We start from the raw sequence: 12,214 nt of genomic DNA on the forward strand, positions 1-12,214 counted from the left end.
GAATCCATATGTTGCCAGAATGATGAGAAAAGTTCATAGCTAACAATTGCCAATCCTTTGAATAAATTTATATTGTACAAATGTTTCAAAATAAAAGCTAAACATTTAAAAAAAAATCCAACATTTTTAAGTCATACATTAAAAATATATTAAAACAAAAGTGATGTTTTTGGTACAGAAAGCGATTAAAATTTTTAGAAAAACAAATAATTACAAAGAAATATCAATTTCACTTTGAAAACTGTGGAATTTCCTAAAGAATTTTTCGTTTTACTTTTTCTGAAGAAGCGAAATGAGGAATTAATTCCACTTTCTATCGGAATGGAATTCTGCGACAGTCAAGTTTGGTTTGTAAAAATACCTACTACAATTAGTTGGTTTTTCGACTCTAAATGTAGTTTATCATTAAAACAATATTTTTGGAAATAAATTTTTTATTTTAGTAAGATTTCGTTATTAAACAACGTGTTTTCTCTACAGTTGTAAATATTATTTGGATAATATAGGGAATAAATTAGTTCCTATGCGCATTTTACAGGTTGCCAGGATACCTCTTCCCAAAAGGCTTAAGGAAAGCTTAAGCTATTATACAAATAAAGCCATAGAGCGAAGGAGAAACAAAAACTGCAAAAGCTATCAAATCTTAAATTAAAACAATAGTCAGCAAATAGTTAAATGTTCTTTCTACACACTGACCACTTCTAAACAAATTTCACCACTTTATTAAAACTTTTATTAATTTGCTTAATAAAGTTTCCGTAACACAGTACAACTTAAAGTACAGGTACACTTATCTCCCGAATTCTAAACATTCACTTTTAAATCGCCTTCCAAACACCGTTTTCATCCCTGTGGATGGTAAATTTTGTAAACAACCAACATATTTGGGGGATGTAAATTGGGTTATGCTGCACATGGAACTAGTTGCACCAGTCAGTCGAATAAAGTATATGATCGCGAGAGGTTGAGTTTTTAATGACGCGCGGCAAAACATCCCTTAATTTTGAAATAAAGAAATAAAAAAACGAACATATAAAGCGGTTCGTTCGGTGTGTTCAAATCATTGTTGATGAAATTGAAAAAAAATAATAGTTAAGTGTGCTACAAAAGAAATACAAAATTTTACCAATAAAATATATAATACATAAAGGAAATTTGAAAGTGTAACCAAGTTGATTTCAAATAAAATACATAATATGTGCTAGCAGTGGAATTTAAGCGCATGTATTTTATTCGTTTAAAAACATAACACACAATTTAAAGGATATTTTCAAAAGGAATACACATTTCAGGTAAAAATTAAGGGAATATTTTTTTCTAGTGTAATCGAAGGAATCATTATAATAAACAAATGTGTTTGTTTGGGTTGGACAATTCCTAGCGAATAATTTCAAAATATATCTTTTTTAAATTAGTAGAATATTTTAATATAATAATATACTTTTTCGTGTAAAATTTGTTGTTATTTATTCGATTAAAATTTTTTATTCGAATAAATTTTTTCTTGAATCATTTTTTTTAAACCCTAAAATTAGTCTTAAAAAATTTTGAAATTACATTAATATACAATGCTATACTTTTTCGAATAAAATTTCTTGTTATTTATTCGATTAAAATTTTTTATTCGAATAAATTTATTTTTTGTTTTCTATCTAGTTTCCTGTTTTCTTTTTAACAGAAAGATATTTGTCGAAAAATTTACGTAATAACGCCAAAAATTACTAAAATTTTATTCGATTAAACTATTTAGAACTTAAACTTATGGAACTTTCATTTATTTTAAATCAATCAAATACTTTTATAGGATTAGTTGTTTAATAATTTATTCAATTACATTTTTTGTAATATTATTTTATTCGATTAATCAAATATAAATAAAGAATAAATTTCATTTCAATTATTAAAAATTTATTTTAAGTTATTTACGTTATTTTTATTTAATTAAATACATTTTATTCGACTAAATAATATTAAATATTTTTATTCGAATACATTTAATAATTTTTTTTTATTCAATAACTAGTGTATAAGCCTATGAAATTCGGAAACAATTTCGGTTCCCTCAGTGATATCGAAAAATCTGCCTGCTTTACGATTTATAGCGCGATTACATAATCAATCAGGCATCTTAAGGAATTCGGATGTTGTAAATACAAATTTTCAATTATTTTATCGTATTCATTTATGCCTTTTATTCGTTTTAATTTTGAAAGAATTTGTATTAAAATAAATTTTTATAATTTTGAAAATTAATTTAATAAATGTAAAATATTTTATTCGAATAAATTTTTCAAATATATTTTTGTTATTCGAATAAATTTCGTAGTCTTTTATAATGAAAATGGTTTTTAAAAAATTAATAATAATGCTATTAGTATATTTTGTAAGATAATTTTTTCCAATAAAGTTGTATTCGATTAAGTTGTTTTTAATTCAAGTTGTAATTTTTTATTCGAAAGAATTTTAATATAAGAGATAAATATTAATGTTTTATTCGAATAAATTTTTAAAATATTTTTTTTTTTCGATTCGATTAGTTTTTCCAATAACGTTTTAATCTATTATGTTTAATAATTTTCTTAAATGCTTTTAAGTTCAAGTTGTATTTTATATATAAAAGATAAATGTATAATTTGATTAAATTTCAATAATTTGATTTTTTTCGATTAATTTTTTCAATATTTTCTATTCGATTAATAATTATTGAATTTCAGTTTAATTTTGAAATTCCTTAAATATTTATTAAAATAAATTTTTATAATTTCGAACATTAATTTAATAATTGAAAAGTAGTATTTTTTTATTCGAATACATTTTTCAAATATTTTTTTATTCGAAAAATCTGGAGACTTTTTTATAACAATAATACAATTCGAATATGTTATTAGATAAATTTTTCCAAAAAAGTTTTGTTCAATTAAGTTATATAAATTTGTTGTTTGATTATATTGTTTTAAATTACAGTTTTAATTTTTTAATTTATTCTTATTTTTATTTTATAAGTTTTTCAAATAATTTTTTTTCGATTCGATTAGTTTTTCCAATAATGTTTTAATCTATTATCTTTTTATAATTTTCTTAAATGCTTTTAAGTTCAAGTTGTATTTTATATATAAAAGATAAATATATAATTTGATTAAATTTCAATAATTTTTAATTTATTTTTTGAAGACTTAACTTTATTCGATTAAAAATTTTTGAATTGCAGTTTAATTTTGAAATTCCTTAAACATTTATTAAAATAAACTTTTATAATTTCGAACATTAATTTAATAAATGAAAAATATTAATATTTTATTCGAATAAATTTTTCAAATATTTTTTTTATTCGAATAAATTTCGTAGTCTTTTTTATAACAATAATACTATTCGAATATGTTATTAGATAATATTTTCCAAAAAAGTTTTATTCGACTGAGTAATATAAATTTTTTATTCGATTAGATTGTTATAAATTAAAGTTTTAATTTATTATTCGAATCTTATATACCCTTCACCAAATTATACTTAAAAATACTTTTTTTTTAAATAGTTTTATTTAAAGAAAATCAAAATTTTTTTTTAACGTTTTAAAATTTTTTTTTTCCAAATTGTTTTTTAATTTTTTTTTAAAAAAGTTTTTTCAAAATTTTTTTTTTAAATTTCTTTTTCACCAAATTATACTTAAAAATAATTTTTTTTTAAATATTTTTATTTAAAGAAAATCAAAATTTTTTTTTAATGTTTTAATATTTTTTTTTCCAAATTGTTTTTTAATTTTTTTTAAAAAAATTTTTTTTTTAAATTTCATTAATTAATTTTTTTGGAAAAAGAATTTATGACAAAAAAAAATTTTGGATGAAAAAAAAATCGGGTTAAAAAATATTTTTTTCCGATTTTGACCCATTGTATGTCCAACTTACTATGGTATTATATACGTCGTTGCAAAGGTCTTTGAAATATCTATCATTAGATATCCATATTGTCTATATTAATGACTTAGTAATCCAGATATAGGTCAAAAATTGGTCAAAAATCGATGTTGTCCTAGTTTTTTCCTTATATCTCAGCCATTTGTGGATCGATTTTCTCGATTTTAAATAGCGATATTGGTGTATGAATCGTGTATGTAAGTTATTTGGGAGCTTCGGAAAGTTGATTTCAACACACAGACGGACAGACGGACAGACGGACATGGCTATATCGATTCCGCTATCTATAACGATCCAGAATATATATACTTTATGGGGTCGCAAATGAAAAATGTGGAAATTACAAACGGAATGACAAACTTATATACATATACCCTTGCCACTCATGGTGAAGGGTATAAAAATAAATATTAATATTTTATTCGAATTAATTTCATGTTTTTTCTTAATTTGATTTTTTCAATATTTTTTATTCGATTAATAATTTTTAAATAAAAGTTTAATTTTAAAATTCTTTAAACATTTTGAGATTTTATAAATTTTAACTACATTTATTTGAATAAATTTCAATAATTTTTAATAAAAGAAAAAAAAATTTTTCTCGATTATTTTATTCGAAATATTTTATTCGAATAAATTTTTAAAATATTTTTTTTTTCAAAATGTTTCAAAAATTTAATTTTTGAAAGCTTTTTTATTTTTTTTTTTATTTGATTAATCTTTTTCAAATTAATGATTAAATGGAAATTCCTCATACATTTGAGATATTTTAAATTTCCATTAAACATTTTAGTCAAATGAATTTTTAACTAGATTTATTTGAATAAATTAAAACAATTTTTAACCATAATATAATAAAATAAACAATAAATTTATTTCTTTATTTGGATACATTTCATTATTTTGTTTTTAATAAACTTTTAATATACTATTAAAACTAATGATTTCATTGGATTTTTAAAAATGTTTAAGATTCAAACTTTCTTTTGGAATTTGTCTAAAATTTCGTTTAAACTTTTATTTGTTTAATATTTGTATGTATTTTTATTTGAATAAAACCTATGAAATTTTTTGGTTATTTTAATAAAAGAAAAATTTAACACAAATGTTTATTCGATTAAATTTTTCAAATATTTTTTTTTTCGAATAAATTTTATTTTTCTTATCTTTTTTACGGAAAACCGTTTATTTATAAAATATATCATAAAAATGTCATTAGAATTTTTTATTCGATTAAATTTTTCAAATCCATATATGCTATATTCCATTAAAAAAAAAATTTGTTGGAGAATTTTCTTATTTGTTTGTTTTTTATTTAAGTTTTGTTGAGTTATATTATTCGAATTTTTGATTCAATTGAATAATAAAAATACTTTTTATTCGGTGAAAATGTACTTCAAAATTTTATGCGACTAAATTATTCGAATACTTTCTTTAATAGTTGACAAAGAAAACAAATTTTTAACATTGTTCGGATTGGAATTCGGAATATTTGAATTTAATTCGAAAAAAAATTTTAAATTTTTATTAAAACTATTTATTCGGTTAGTTTAAATATCGATTAAATTTTTCGAATATTTTTGTTTTTGGTTGGAATATTCTGTTCCTTTAAATATTCGAATGTTTTTTACTCAGCATTTAAAACTTCGTTTTTGGAAAATTTTATTCGATTAAATTATTCGAATATTTTATATATATATTTGAAAAAATTATGATATTTTATTCGATTAAATTTTTGGAAGGTTTTAATAAATATCGCTTAAATCGCTCGAATATTTTTCAAATTATTCCAATATTTTATTTGGTTAAATTGCATGAATATTCGATTAAATTATTACAATTCTTTATTCGATTAAATTGATAGAAATATATATTTGTTTATTCGAATATTTCATTTGCATATTTTTATTTGCTTTAATTTGAATTTGTTCTTTTAAAGTATTTGCAAGGGTATATATAAATTTGTCATTTCGTTTGTAATTAAACATAGCGGATTCGATATAGCCTGTCTGTCTTTTGAAATCAACTTCCCGGACCCCCAAATAACTTTCATACATGATGGATAAATCAATATATCCGCTATAGTCCAACATAGATTGCTACTGAAAATCGGACCACTAATGGTCCCACTAAAAATCGGCCCACATATCGGTAACGGTAACTTAACGATCTAAAAGATTTTAAGTCGTTTATATTATAATTGATACGAATGACACACCCAGACTGGTTTAACTCTATGAACTAAAAACTTCAAATATAAGGCTGGACTTTCTGCCTCCTCAGTATTTCTTACTTTTTATCCCCATTCCTCGCTTGTACAAGTCAAACTAAAAATTTGCTTTGTATCATCTGCTTTGACAGTTAATGACTTACATTTCCAGATTTATATCATAGAAAAACTGTCGTCTCTGTCCCTTTTTATTTTATAACAGTTTTCTTAAACATTTCCAATCACTTAAAAATTAAAATTTAGTTTTTCTTCTAAAGAATTATGTCATAATAAATGTATTTGCCTTAATATTTTATAGCACAACCTTTTAAAAATATTAAAACTTTAGCTAAATAAATATGCAGACATACAAGAGCTCAAATCACACATTGACATATAAAGAATAAAAGGATATAAAATATTATCCTGTTAGTTTGAGGTATGGAAAACATACATTTCAGATTTATTTATTTATTTTTTTGCTGTTTTTTTTATAGCACAGAAACACAATCTTGGCAAAAACAAACGTCTAATATTTGTAAAGGAAAATGTATAAATCTTAATATGCAAACAGAGTGATATAGATTGTAGGATACACTATATTTTCATGGGTTTCATTGATAAAATGTTATTCATCATATGTGTTCCACTGTATATATTTGTAAAGGAATACTGTAAAAATAAAAACAATAACAAAAACACACAGCAACAAAACAACAACAATCATAAATGTCACGAAAGGTACTTACCACACGTTTAGTAATCGTAAAAAGATGACAATAAAAATGTTGAAACAAACAACCAAATAACAGAAAAACAACAAAAATTAATGCTCTTGTATGACATCATGGCGATGAGAGTGATACTCGTGCTCTCACACACACACACTTCCTCTTACTCTCCTGCACAAACAGAGTTGTACAATACTGGCCAGGGTTGGTGAAAAGGGTAATGGACTTACAGAGAATTCAGTACTTTTTGGGGAATAGAAGCTGGTTTAAAGAAGTTATAGAAGTACTTAGAACAGAGACAGCTTCTGTTGTCCATTGTCATCCAAAACTTCTTCACAAATTTCCATACACAGCAGGTTTGATTGAGTCTCCATTTAAATCAATTTTTTTTTATTAAAATTCCAAACAACATCATCAAAATCTTGCTGTAGCTTACAATTACAGAGATTTATTGGAATTTTATATTGTACCAATAAACTAATTACGTACTTTTACACTTCCCAGCTTCCAATAGTACCAACAAAAACGTACCAACCCTGTCGTACACTTCTCAACTTAGAGTCGCTCCATATTCAATAAGCACAAATGACATAAAACTTAAATGTCCAACTTAAATGAAATTACTGACCATTTCGTTTGATGTATGAATTCATACAACATTCACGACTGTCATGATGTTGGAAATAATGACAATGATGATGTATAAAAAAAACCAAATAAATAAATTACAAAAAAATCTTAGTCGTAAGCGAGAAATGACATGAATGATTTAAATCTTTATAACGCCGTTATTGCTGTTGTTTTGTGGCGGGATTTTTATGGAGCGAAATAAAAGTCAAGGCCATAAAATGAGCAGTCACAAAACATTAACCTTTTATTGGTCAATAGGGCCGGGCGTGTTCTTTAAAAAGGCACTAAATTAATAAAGCAAATAAAAATCAAACATTTAATTAATTGTGAAAGAATAAAATAATAAAACGATATAAAAAATTAAATTAAAAAGACAGTTATTTGAAGTCACCTTAAAAAGAAAAATTAAATTTGAAGCAGTTAAAAGCTTTCCTTTCCTTAATTCAGTATGAAGTATTTTTTTGTTGTGGAACGTGCTGTAGTTGAAAATATTGTTAAACACTACTATTTAAACGTGCCTGTAAACAATTTTTGACTTTAGCTATTTGCAAAAATAATCCTTTAATTTATGTTTCTATGGTTATTTTCCTGCCACTAAAAGACAGACAGTTTAATTCCTTCTTTTTTTTTGGTTTTCTAAAAACGACAGCTGCCAGTGAAAGTCTTTATTTGGTAGTCGAACTCACCCTTAATTTGTCAACAAAGGCAAATGCCAACAATCGTTATAAAAGAAATGTCAATAGAGTAAATTTCTCTAGCATTGTTATAAATTTCAATTAAAATTGTTTATTTAGCTAATAAAATGTGATTTTGTTTTAGCCTGGAATCAAAGTGATTCTAGTGAAAACTGTTGGGAAACAATTGTAAATCAATATTTTGGTATTTTCTGCTTTAATAATACAGTAACATTTAATTCAAATTGCAGCCTTGTTTTATGAATTTACATTTTAAATAGCTTGAGAATTACTATATGAAAATTTACTCTTTACTTATTAAATTTTTTGGAGTTTGAACATTTTAAAAAGCTGATTTTTTCACAGGTCCGCTTTATTCAATAGTAGATCAAAATCGATGAATTCAAACGTCTAACGAAGCCGATGTATATAGCCATATTTTCATAGAATAGTCGATCAAGGATTGTGCGATAGAGTTAATCGAAGACGCTGTATTGAAAAAAACTGAAATTGAACAGATATCCAAAGTCAGTGCATTGAATCGTTATCCCATTCTTCATATTTGAACAGTCGAAGGAAATCGATGTGTTGAACTATTGATCGAAATCGCTGTGCAAAATAGTCGAATGAACTCGATTGATTAAAACGTCATCCAAATTGGTTGTATTAAAATGTCGAACAATAGTCGAACAAAGATGTCATAAACAGTTGATTTACTAAACTGTTGACAATCTTGATGTATTGAATCGTTTACCGAAGTGTTAATGATGAACAATCAACCGGAGTCACTTCATTGAACAATTGCCGCTGTATTAAATCATCGTTTAAATTCAATGTTTTCCACTATCTTGTGGAATAGTCCACCGAAGTCTATGACTTGAACAGTTGACTTAATTCTGTGTATTGAATCGTCAAGGCAGAATAAGTAGTGATCCAGCGACAATTTGTTGTTTAGTCCGAGGAAAATACGGCAATAAACAGTCGAACAAATACTCTGTATTAGTCAATGTACTAAACAGTCGATCTGAGCCGATGTATTGAAACGCTGAACAAAGTCTCTATGATGAAGAGTTAATTAAAGTCACTGTATTGAATCGCCGACTGAAATTTAACAGATTTCCGAAGTTGCAATGCTGAACAGTCGAATGAAGTTGCTGTATTTTATAGTCAACCGAAGTCCATATATTTAATAGTGGACAAAAGTCGAATTATTAAATCATCGAGCAAAATCTTTGTACTCCACAGTCGACTGAAATTTAAAAGGCAGCCACAGTTTCTGTACCTAATAGTCGACCGAATGTTCGGCAAAAAACTTGTCAACCGAAAACTCTCCATATGACAGTCAACCAAGTCTCTGGGTTAAACATTCATCCGAAATGGTTGTATTGAACATTCTGCAAAAATGCTGCATTAAAAAGGCGACTGAAGCTAATGCATTGAGTCGTCTACCGAAGCTGAAGTATTGAATCATCGACAGCAGTCTCCATAAATAGAGTCTTTTAAACAGCCGTCCCATATACCAGTCAATAGTGTGCTGGTCTATTAATCTGAGGGTTGCGGGCTCGATTCCCATCAGAGACTCTGGGTGTATCTGCAGACAAGCAAAACGCCGTCCCATAGAACAGCCGTCATATAGACCAGTAGATAGTGTGCTGGTCTATTAATCTGAGGGTTACGGGCTCGATTCCCATTCTAGACTCTGGGTGTATCTGCAGACAAGCAAAACGCTTCGCAGTTTGTGTTCAAAGTCTTGAACAGTCCAATTTCCTTTTATTGAACAGTATCCCTGAGCCAATATATTGAATCATATACAGTTGACCTTAGTCACTGCATCGAATAATCGACTAAAATTGAATAGACCATAATCGTTGTACTGAACAATTGACCAAACTGCTGAAATAAAAAGTCGATGTGTTAAACCTTCTGCCGAATCTGAAAATAAATCTTTGTTCCAATTCACTTTAATGAACCCTCGACTTGAACCGATGTATAAAATCGTAGAATCTCTGCGTTGATTAGTTGACTGAAGTCGCTGTGTTGAATTTGAAAATGTCAAGATGAGCAGGCAGTTGTTGACGTTAGAGAACAATCGTCAGAAGTCGATGCATTCAATCTCTATTTTAAACAGTTGGTTGATTAAAATAAAACAGACAGCTGAAGTCGTAATGTTGAATAGTCTACCAAATATGCTTCAATCAGTCGTCCGAAGATTCTGTTATTAGACAGTCGTCCGAAATCTATGTATTGAACAATCGTTCTAACAAATATCGAACAGTCGACCAAACCAAAGTCGATGTAAGGAACAGTCGATGTCTAAAAATATATACCGAGACAAAAGTCTTCGATTTAAACACTCGACCGAAGTCGATGTATAAATGAAAGTCTCCGTGTTGAACAGTGGATCTAACTCACTTTATTTAAAATTCGAACGAAGTCGATGTGTGGCGAAATTCAATGTTTAGAATAGTTGACTGAAGTCGCTGTAATGAAGAGTCGATGTATAAAACCGTATCCGAGGAAAAAGTCTTCGAGTTGAACAGTAGACCAACATTGAAGTCGCAATGTTGGAAAATCTTCTAAGTCACTTTCTTGAACATTCGAAAAGAAGTGGATGTGTGGCGAAATTCAATGTTTTGAAGAGTCGACCGAAGTCGCTGTTAAGGAGATTCGATGTAAAAAACCATATCCGAGGAATTTGTCTTCGAACTAAACAGTCGGTAGATGCATTGAATTGAAGTCGTCCAAAGTCACTTTATTGAGCAGTAGTCGATTCAATACATCGATTTCGACTTCGAATACTTGACGAAAGCCAAAGGTTTTAAATAGTCGATCGAATTCGCTGCATTGAATCGACGACTGACGCCTCAGTATTGAGCAATCGACCTTTATTATAAATAAAGTTATTAATGAAAGACCAATTTATTTTTTGATATTTATTTTTCAATCCCGATAGAACCAAATTAAAAGTTTTAAATTTCTAAAATTTAACATTTAAAAAGAAACCCAAAGAAAACTTTTTAGAAAAACAAAAAAAAAAAAAAACAATTCCCGCATATAGATTGTTAGTTTTTCCTTTTAGCAACTTACCACCACCTTAAAAACAATGCCATACAAAACTAGAAAAGAAACTGTAACAAGTAACTTACGCAAATCGGCAACACTTTAACTATCACGCAAAGTCATAACTTTTCCACGTTTTTTTTTTCTCTCTCCTTCCGCATATATATTTTTGATTTTGAGTCAGTTCTTATGTTCGCAGCAGTCGCACCACGAAAAAACTGCATTTGAACAAACAATTTGAAGAGGATGCAGTACAAGTACGAGTGCAAGTACATAAACTATGCAGTGATTTTGCTAAAGTTAAAAAAAAAGTTTTTTTTTTGTTTGTTTCTTATAAGTTCATCTAAGAAAACTTAATATTTTCACATTACAATAGAGTACAAGATAGAGAACAGATTATTTTTGGTTGCTGTTTTTATTTGCCGGAGCTTAGAAGTACGAGTAATCAGAGGAAAAAAAAAAGATTTGACAATAATATTTTTCAAGCAGGCTACAAAGATTATGGTCTAGTTTCTGTAAAGCAAATAAGGAAACTAGGAAAGATTTTGTAGTCTCTGTACTTGTTGTAAAAGTTTTTCTACTATTTTTTTCTTTCTTCTAAATAATAATTTCTTTTATTACAGTTTTTTTTTATATCATAAGAAAATTGTTTACCTTTACTTTGTAGCTGTTTATTGCCGCATGTTTTATTAAAACTTTTAAAGAAAACATTCGTGGTACTTAATACGAAGCAGAAAACAAATAATTATTATTTTATGAAATCAAAAAGCAAACTTTTTGACTTTCTTGATTGTTCTTTTTTTTTGGAAGGGAAATATAGAAGAAGAAATATTTAATTGAAATTGTTAAACTATCTGGTATGTCCTTTTAAAAATTGATAATCCGTGATGCAGTCAACCAAAGTCGCAGTTTAAACAAATCTTCACTTTACCGTTGACCGAAGTCACTATATTGATCTGTTTATCGAAGTCGATGTGTTGAAGGATCGATCGAAGTCGA

The 12,214-nt window shown here is 26.7% G+C and overlaps 1 protein-coding gene across 1 annotated transcript in view; it reads left to right on the forward strand.

Moving 5' to 3' along the window:
- Positions 1-1,087: 1,087 nt before the first annotated feature.
- The window catches only part of Sema1a (semaphorin 1a), a 751,515-nt gene continuing 740,388 nt past the window's right edge, over positions 1,088-12,214 (forward strand). The window contains exon 1 of the mRNA XM_065501135.1: positions 1,088-1,292. The gene's annotated coding sequence lies outside the window, so the exon portion shown is untranslated. The remainder of the gene's footprint in view (positions 1,293-12,214) is intronic.

This window comes from Calliphora vicina, chromosome 2 (assembly GCF_958450345.1).
Source record: "Calliphora vicina chromosome 2, idCalVici1.1, whole genome shotgun sequence".
Classification (NCBI taxonomy): domain Eukaryota; kingdom Metazoa; phylum Arthropoda; class Insecta; order Diptera; family Calliphoridae; genus Calliphora; species Calliphora vicina.